This window comes from Caloenas nicobarica, chromosome 21, assembly GCF_036013445.1.
Source record: "Caloenas nicobarica isolate bCalNic1 chromosome 21, bCalNic1.hap1, whole genome shotgun sequence".
Classification (NCBI taxonomy): Eukaryota; Metazoa; Chordata; class Aves; order Columbiformes; family Columbidae; genus Caloenas; species Caloenas nicobarica.
This window is the reverse complement of record NC_088265.1, coordinates 7,536,848-7,546,817: the sequence shown is the minus strand read 5'-3', so window position 1 is coordinate 7,546,817 and position 9,970 is coordinate 7,536,848.

The window sequence follows — 9,970 nt, the reverse complement described above, 5'->3', positions numbered from 1 at the left end:
GGCGGGGCTGAACTTGATACTGGTGAGGCTGCACCTTGAATCCTGGGGACAGTTTCGGGCCCCTCACTACAGGAAAGACCTTGAGGTGCTGCAGCGAGTTGAGGGAAGGGAATGGAGCTGGGGAAGGGGCTGGAGCACAAGTGCGATGGGAGCGGCTGAGGGAGCTGGGGGTTCAGCTGGAGAACAGGAGCTGAGGGGAGACCTTCTGATCTCTGAACTGCCTGAAAGGAGGTTGGCGCATGGATGGGGTTGGTCTCTCTTCCCAGGGAACAAGCACCAGGACAAGAGGAAGTGGCCTCAAGTTGCACCAGGGGAGGCTGAGGTTGGATCTTGGGAACAATTTCTTCCTGGAAAGGGCTGTTGGGTATTGGAACAGGCTGCCCAGGGCAGTGGTGGAGGCACCATCCCTGGAGGGGTTGGACAGATGGAGATGAGGTTCTCAGGGACATGGTTTGTTGCCAGTGTTTGGTTAATGGTTGGACTCCATCTTGAAGGTCTCTTCCAACCAAAGTGATTATATGATTCTATGGTCATTGTGTGGGACAATACAGTAGAGGAAGTGTTTGAGAAAGGAAGAAGAATAGCCCAAATTTTTCTGGAAGCTGGTTTTGCCATAAAATAAAGGTCAAAGGACCTGCACAGGAGATCTAGATTTTAGAAATAAAATAGCAAGATGGGCATTGTCATAGCCTCCTGGATATGATCAATTTGTTATTTACAAATTTGTTGCCACCAACTAATGAAAAAGAATCACAAGCTTTCGTACATGTTGTGTGTTTTTGGAGAATGCATCTTCCAGGTTACAGTCTGATCATAAGCCCTCTCTATCAAGTGACCCAGGAGAAAAATGGTTTTGAGTGGGGCCCTGAGAATCAACAAGCTGTTGAGCAAATTAAATGGGAGATAGTTCATGCCCTTGGGCCAGTCTAGACAGGACAAGATGTGAAAAACGTGCTTTACGCCACAGCCACGGACAAGGTGCCACAAGGAGCCTCTGGCAGAAAGCAGCTGTAGAGACTCGAGGTCAATGTCTGGGGTTTTGGAGTAAGAGATGCAGAGGATCTGAGGCCCACTACACTCCAACTGAAAAAGAGATATTCACAGCATCTGAAGGGCTTCAAGCCACTTCAGAAGTGGTTGGTACTGAAGCACAAATCACCTTGGCACGTCAATTGCCACTGGTGGGCTGGACGTTCAAAGCGAGGGTCCCCTCTACGCATCCTACAACTGATGCTACATGGAGTAAACAGATTGTCCTGCTGATGCAATGGGCTTGAATGGGAAACTCTAATGGCCCCAGGATCTTGGAAGTGATCCTGGACTGGCCAGAGGCCTGAAGTGTTGGAGTGTCACCAGAGGAGGAGATGCATGATGAAGAGGCCCCACTATGTAATAAATTATCAGAAAAATAGAAGCTATTTGCCCTGTTTAGAGACGCGTCCTTGCCATATTGTGAGAAAACTTTGGACATGGAAAGCTGCTGTGTGGAGTCCCACATGACAAGTCACAGAAACTGCTGAAGGAAAAGGTGAATCAAGTAAGTTTGCAGTGGTGAAAGCCATTCAGCTGGTTTTGGACATTGCTGCACAAGTAAAATGGCCGGTGCTTTAACTCTACACTGACCCATGGATGCATGTGAGGGTGGCTACATAACCCATGCAAATGCCCTGTGAGGGTGGCTACAGGAATGGCAGAGGAGCAACTGGCAGTGCACAGGTAAACCCACCTGGGCTGCTGTACTGTGGCAAGATGTTGCTGCTTGTATGGAGAACACGGTTGTAAAAGTACATCACATAGATGCTCACATACCCAAGAGTCAACCACTGAAGAATATCAAAACAAACAGCAGGTATGTCCCTGAAGGGCTGCCGGCTCTGCAGGGGACAGAAATGGGGTCTTGGGAATCTGAGATCCCTCTTCTGCTCCAGCCAGTGAGCATGGATGGTGATGGAAACTGCTCAACCACCAGGTCCCCCTGGGGTGCAGCCCACTCAGAGTGGAGTAATAAACCGATTCCCCCACTCTCACACTGCCCCACAGTGCCCAGAGGATGCTGACCAGAGCCCCCAGGATGGGGATGTTTGGGCCAGGGGTGCTGTGAAGGGAATCCCCCAACCCCTAAAAAGCCAGGGAGGCGTGCGGGTGCCCAGGACCTGCTCCTCCCTGCTGCCCCCAGCACTGCCCTTCTCTGTGGGCTCTGCCCGCTGCCCGGGCTGGGGGAGCCCAGGCTTGCAGGCTGCTTTAACTGCCCTAGATGCCCCGATCGGTCACTCCGGTGAGGCACCAATCTTGGTGAACGGGCTTCTTGTGCTGTGGGCCCTGGGCAAACACAGCTTATCAGAGCCGCTGTGGGAACAAACATCCCTCCCTGTGCCAGGGGAGCTCCGTCCCCGCAATTAGCTCCGAGCGGCTGCCTGGGAACAAGTGCCCGCTTCATCATGTCCCTCTGGATGGCCACGTCCTGCTCAGGGACAGCGCTGGCCTAGGCTGAGGATGGGGGCATTGAAGGGACACTCAGTGGGGACAAGGGCCTTTGGTGAGCTGCGTCCAAGTCCCAGGAAGGGACAGAGCTGGAGCCAGAGCCTTGATGGGGACAGGGACACTGGGACCCACCATGCGGGATCAGCTCTGCAGAGTGGGACCCAGGTTGTCTGGGAGGACACAGTGACCCCAGGCAGTGGCAGGGTGAGGGCCAGGGCAGGGGATGTTCCCTCTGCTCTGTTCTGGGCTGCGGCTGGAGACCAGATCAGTTTGGGGCTGGCGGTGCAAGGGAAATGGGGTGGGCTGGAGCTGGGCACTGCAACCGCCCCAGCACTTCCCCCAAGCCCAGCCCTCCTCTCCCAGAGCCCAGGATTCACCAGTGCTCCCCATTGTCAGTGCCACCAATGACTGAGGATCCCAGTCACCAGCTGTCCACATTGCCCATTCCCCCACTTGTCCTCCCACCTCCCAGAGTTCCCTAATCCCGGGGTCCCTGGTACCCCAAGAAGAGGAGTGACTCCGGGCCCCCATTTATTCAAGGGGCTGGAAAGGGCTCAGAGATAATCGTGCTTAGAGACCCCAGATTTGAGGCTGGTGTCATCTCGGGGGGGCGTTCCATAGGGAAAGGCTGGCCTGGGAGGTGAGGGGCACTGGGAGGTGGGGGCATCTGGCTTTTGGGGCTGTTGCAGGATGGTTTTGAGTTGGAGCAGTGGGTCGTCACCATAGGGTGTCCAGCTGTTCAAGGGCACACTGCCTGTCCCCCCTCACCACCGCGGATGCCTGGGCCCTTCCCCGTGCAGCTGCCCAATGCAGGAAGCTGGACTGGTGCCAGGGAAGGCAGCTGGATCCGTGCTCAAGGCGCGGGTGACTCTGTGCCAAGGCTGGGTTGCCAGGGCGGGTGTCTCTGCCAAGCCGGGCTTTGCCCTGGGGGCTATGGTGGTGGGGAGGGGCAAGGAGGAGTCCTGGGAGGGATAAATCTGCCCTCACCTTCTCTGGCATCACCCAGGACTCACTGCACCGCAGAGGAAGATGAAGGTCGCAGTGCTCAGCGTGGCCCTGCTCTTCACCATCCTGCTGTGCACCCCAGAGGATGCGCAGGTGAGGCTCCAGGGAGGGCCCCCACCGGCTTCTTGTCTTGCTGCCCACATCCCTCTTCTTTGGGCCTCCCCATTCCATCCTTTTGGGCCCATCAGACATCTCCTCCTCAGGATCTCCTCTGTGTCCTATATAGGGTCCCCAAATGCCCTCCCTTTGATGGATGCCAATGCCTTTCTTTCCATCTTTTTCCTCTGTCTTTTGCCTTTCACCCTGTCCACAGCGGTAGTGTCCTCAGACCCCCTTCCTTGAACAGCCTCTCCCAAACACTTCCCGATCCCCTAATTTTGGTCCTCTGCTGTCCTCTGCCTCCTGCCCCCACCAACCACCTCACTTGAATTCCCCGTGTCCCCTCCACTTGAATTGCTTTACCCCTCACTTGCATCCCATGCAGTCCTGTCCCTCCAACACCCCAGCCCGGTCCCTTGGGTTCTGCTAACTCACCCCAGTGCCCTGTCTCTGGGTCCCCCCCAACCACCATCCTCCTTGGAGGCCCCAAATTCCCATGTTATCCTTGTCTCCAACCCAAGCCCTGGTCCCGGCATGAACAGGTATCTTCTTCTTTCACAGGCATTTCCAGGAACATTGCTGGAAGCAAGTGGAGGTTCTCTCCTGCATGTAAGTAGTAGGGTGGACTTGGAGGGCATCCAGTCTGAGCAACCGGAGGGCACTTTGTTCCTCCCATCCCTTGCTGGGACTGGGACATTCCAGTGACCAGTGAAGTTTCATGGTCTCTCTACAGGGGGGACTCAAACTCGGGCGAGTGAAGAGGGCTGTGGTAGGTATCACAAGCTCTGCTGGCCCCAGACCCTCCCCTCCCACGGCCACAAAACTCCAAGGCGTCCCAGTGTGCCTCAGAACATGCCAGTGTACCCCAGTAGTCTCCCATGCACCCCACTGCAGCCCCAGAGAACACCCCTGCTCCCCAGTGTCTTCCCATGGATGCCCCATTCCCCAGGGCTCCCATCACATTCCTGTCCATCCCATCACAACCCACTACACCCCAGTGCACCTCAGGATACCCTAGTACACAGCCCCTTCCCCAGGACCTCCACTGCTTTCTGTGCCCCACCACACAAGCTCACGTACCCCATTTTTCCCTGGAGTTACCTTCCCCAAGGACCCCATTGCTTTCCCCTGCCTCCCACTGCACCCCAGTGCACCAAAGTGTGTCCCTCACCCAACCTTTCTGCCCAGCTCCCTCTGTCTGTCAGGGTGGATGATGATTTGCAGCAGAAACGCCAGGTTCCAGATCTTCCAGATGTTGACTTGGAACTGCAGGATAGGCTGTTGCAACCTCTTGCAGTCCAGGTGAGCAGCATCAGGGCATCTCCTGCCCCGCAAAGGCTCCTGGACCCTGAGCATCCCTGAGCTGTCTGGGTGGGCAGAACGTGGATCTGGGAGAAGAAAACAGAGGGGACTGTCCATGACCCGTGTCCCAGGCTACACTGGACAGAGCTGCCCCCGTGACTTTTGTTGCACCCAGAGGGTCACCGTGCAGGCCAGGCAGGGACTCCAGGGCCATACAGACACGGAGGATCACCCTGAGGGCTGGGCAGGGTTCTGGGAGATGTAGGGGCATCCGGGGCTAATGATACACTGGCTGAGGAGCTCTGGGTGCCACATGGATCTCAGGAGAACCAAGTCTTGTCCTGGGTTGATCGAGGGCTCCAACTCTTGTCTCCTTCCCTGGGTATCTGCAGAGAGAGACGGTGGGGACAAGCCTCCCCTCATGTCCCAGCTGAGAACGGAGGTCTCATTTTGGGCTCTGATTTCAGTATTGAAACTGACGGTGACAGCCGTGTCCTGTCCCCCCTCCAGCGGCATGAGGAGATGATCATCCCTGGATGACCCCATCTGATCCCCTGGGAGCCCTGGGCCATTTCCCTCTCATAATCAGTAAATCCCTTCAGCAAAGCTACGCTTTGCATGTAGATGTGTGTGTCTGTGTCCATGTTTCCACTGCTGTGCCAGCGCCCGGATGCCTGGGTCCTCTCTGGCCACACCACAGCCATGAGCAGAGTGGCCAAGGGAGCCCAGACACCCGGGGTGTCTCTGTGAAGGACATCTCCTTCCCACCTGCCAGATACGGGCAGATTAGGGGAAAGTGGAGTGTCCCAACATGAGGCTGGAGGAGGCGAAGGGCAGACAGTGCCAGCCCTTGGGGTACCCCATGTTTTGGAGGCACCACGGGAAACAGATTCTTCGCAGGGCTCTGGTGAGAACCACAGTTTGGTGTTGGTGCAGGAGAGGAACGTGGGCAGGCAGCCCGGACCCCTGGGTCCTCTGCTCTGCTCGGGGAGGGTTGGTTGTTCCCTGGACGATGGACGCAGCACTCCTGGGCTCACAGGAGATGTCAGAGCCCCATGCTGGGGCCCATGTGCCTTCCTGGACCCCAGCACACAGCCTTCTCTGGGGTACATGTTGTCACAGACTAGGAAGGCATGTTGGGGCCTCAGACACTGCAGAGAATCTCCCAGGGACGTGTGGCCCAGCTCCATCACCGTGGGAGTGGGAGAACCTGGTTCCCTGGTATCAGCCTCTGTGGGTCTTCTCCGATGAGGACCTCAGTCCTTGTCTCTGGGCTGCCCTTGTCCTTCCTCTCCAAAGCCCTCACACTGCTGACGGCTGAACTCAACCTCTCGCCGGAAATCTACGACAGTCTGCAAAGCTCCACAGGGAAGGGAAATGCTTTCCCCGGGGCCAGGCCTGCGCTGGGGTGGGAGAGGAGCAGGGCAGGGCTGGGACTCCATAGGCTGCTGCTCTTCGTCCCACAAGGGTGGCAGGAAAACCCTGCTCCCCCAGTGCTGGTGGGAGCAGGACAGGCCGTGCTGAGGAGCGGAGCCACCGTCCTGCCTGGCCGGCATCCACTGCAGAAACAGCTTCTTTTTTCTCTTCCTCATCCTTCCCAGATGGACATAAGGTGATCTCACCAGTTCTCTGGTGAGACCCCACCTGAAGTACTGTGTCCAGCTCTGGAGCCCTCAGTACAGGAAAGACCTGTTGGACAGGGGCCAGAGGAGGCCAGAAAAATTATCAAAGGGCTGGAACAGCTCTGCTGTGAGAACAGGCTGAGAAAGTTGCGTTTTTTTCAGCCTGGAGAAGGGAAGGCTCTGCAGAGACCTTATTGTGGCCTTTCTGTACTTAAAAGGGGAAGCATTTAAGACACAAGGAAGATGGAGAAGGACTTTCATTTCCCTCTGTTGGGGTGGTGGGTTGACCTTGGGTGGCTGCCAGATGCCCAGCCAGGTGCTCACTCACCCTTCATCCTCCACAAGACATGGGGGTGAAAATCAGATCAAGGTTCAAGATAAGGACAGAGAGATGCTCACCAATGACCATCTTGGGCAAAACAGGCCCAATTTGGGAAAGATTAATTTAATTGCCAGTTAAAAATAAGGAAAGAAATGTTCCCAAGATCCAACCTCAACCTCCCCTGGCGCAATTTGAGGCCGCTTCCTCTCGTCCTGTCGCTTATTACTTGGGAGGAGAGACTAACACCCTCCATGCTCCAAGCTCCTTTCAGGCAGGTCAGAGATCAGAAGGTCTCCCCTCAGCTCCTGTTCTCCAGGCTGAACCCCCCAGATCCCTCAGCCATTCCTATCACACTTGTGCTCCAGCCCCTTCCCCAGCTCCTTTCCCTTCTCTGAACTTGCTGCAGCACCTCAAGGTCCTTCCTGTAGTGAGGGGCCCAAAACTGAACACAGTATTTAGGGTTTGAACACATTTGCTAGTTTGTCATCCCCAAATTCTCGAGAAGGGTCAGGGTTGTGTGAAGGACCAAAGGACACGTGCCAGCATCAAGCCCTGTGGGAGTTTGCTGGCAATTTCCCTGCAGATGAAGTGTACATTATCTCTTGGCTGTGGTTTGATCTCTCTAGGCCTGCCCTGAACTACCACCGACTTTTGTGTTGGGAATGTTTCCCTCTCCCCACTGTATTTCATGTCTTCAGTGGGGACAACTGCAGGGGAATATTTCCCAGGCCACCGGGGTGGACCCGAGAGCTCCTTTCAGGCAGTTGTAGACAGCAATAAGGTCTCCCCTCAGCCTCCTTTTCTCCAGGCTAAGCAGCCCCAGCTCCCTCAGCCGCTTCTTGTAAGACTTGTGCTCCAGGCCCCTCACCAGCTTCATCGCCCTCCTCATACAGTTGGCCTCAGCCCAACGATGCTGCTGGTCCAGATCCCTCTCTGGAGCCTTCCTGCTCTTCAGCAGATCAACACCCCCACTCAACCTGGTGTTGTCTGCAAACTTACTAAGGGTGCACTCAATCGCCTCGTCCAGAGCATTGATAAAGAGATTAAACAGAACTGGCCCCAATACTGAGCCCTGGAGAGCACCACTCGCGACCGGCTGCCAACTGGATTTGGCTCCATTCACCACAACTAAAAGGAAGGCCATGGATGTGGCTTTTCTGGATTTTAGTGTGGCTTTTGATACTGTTCCTCACCGCATTCTTCTGGACAAGTTGTCCAACTGTGGGATGAGCAGGTTCACAGTGTGCTGGGTGAAGAACTGGCTGAAGAGCAGAGTTCAAAGGGTTGTAGTGAATGGGGCTACACCTGGCTGGTGACCGGTCACCTGCGGCATTCCTCAGGTCTCGATCCCAGGGAGTTTTGTTCAATATTTTTATCAACAATCTGGATGCAGGACTTGAACGAACCACTAGCAGGTTTGCTGATGATAATAAATGAGGTGCTGTGGGCTGTCTCAAGGGACAAGAGGAGACAGTACAAGCAGCTAGTCAAAGGAGGTGACGCTCCCGCTGTATTCAGCATTGGTCTGGCCTCACCTTGAATGCTGTGTGCAATGTGAAGGTCCTTGAATGTGGCCAGAGGATGGAGACAAAGCTGGTGACAGGGCTGGAAGGAATGTCTTCTGAGGAGCAGCTGAGGACTCTGGGTTTGTTTAATTTGGAGAAAAGGAGGCCGAGGCGTGACCTCGTTGTTCTCTGCAGCTTCCTGAGGAGGGGTGGTGGAGAGAGAGGTGCTGAGTTCTTCTCCCTGGAGACCAGGGACAGGACCCCTGTGAATGGTACAAAGCTGGAGGATGTTTAGACTGGACATTAGGAAAAGCTGCTTTACCAAGAAGGTGGTCAGACACTGCAACAGGCTTTGGGGAGAAACAGTCAATGTCATAAGCCTGTCAGTGTTTAAGAGGCATTTGGACAATGCCCTTAAAAACATGCTTTACCTTTTGGTCAGTCCCAGAGCAATCTGGCAGTTGGACTAGATGAGCGTTATAGGTCCCTTCCAACAGAAATATCCAGTCTAGTCTAGTCTAGTCTAGTCTAGTCTAAGGTAGTCTCCATCAACCTGGCTCCAGCCACTTGCAGAAGGGCATTTAACCAGTAGGGTCTTGCCCAGATGCAGAATCATAAAGTACTTTAGGTAGGAAGGGACCTCCAGATGTCACGTAGCACTTCATGTTGAAAGCTGGGCTGCTGCAGAGTCAGTTGTTCAAGCCCTTTTCCAACGGGCTTAGGAATGTTTCCAAGGATGAGGATCCCACAGCCTCCCTGGGGTCCTGTTCCATTGTTTGGCCACACTCATGGTGGGGGACAGAGGCCTGAGAGATCTAAAGTCTAATTAATTCCCAGCATTGCTACTCGTGCCTCTTGCCTCTTATCCTTCCATTGCACACCACTGAGAAGAGCCAGCGGCGGCCATTGCTTCCACGTAGACGGAGCTGCTGAAGGGAGAAGCTGCAGTGGAGGCCTCAGACTGCAGGAATGGCCTGGACCTTTCTCCTGGGGCAGGGACAGGTGGCAGATCTGTCTGCAGAAGGTGTGCCCAGGTGGAGGACCTGCTGCAGCAAGTGGCTGAGCTGCAGGAGGTGGTGAGAAGGCTGCGTGACATCAGGGAGGCAGAGAAGGAGGTAGATGGAGAGACCTAGGAGCTGACTGAGGCAGCCCCGTCTGCTCCCCATAGAATGACCAGTGTGACTCAGAAGAGGCCATGGGTGACTCTTCTGAGAGGCCCAGGGGCACCATTTGCCAACCTGATGCACTCTCTGGAGAGCTGTGGTGCTCACCAGGGGCTCGTATCAGGGATGTCACCGAGAGACCACCAAGCCTCATGCAGCCCACAGGCTATTAACTGCTGCTGTTGTCTCACATGGGCACCAGTGATACAGCCAGGAGCAGTCTGAGGAGCATCAAGAAGGGTGACAGAGCCCTGGGAGTGGCGGTCAGAGCCCCTGGAGTGCAGGTAGTTTGTTCATCAATCTTCCTGGTCCAAGGGAAGGGATTCGAAAGGGCCGGTGGAACCTGGCGAATCAACAAAAGGCGACAGGACTGGTGCCACAGCGGGTGGTTTGGTTACTTTGACCATGGAACTGGCTTTGAGAAACTTGGTCTGACAGGGGTGGTGGGGTCCGTCTGTCAGAGAAGGGGAA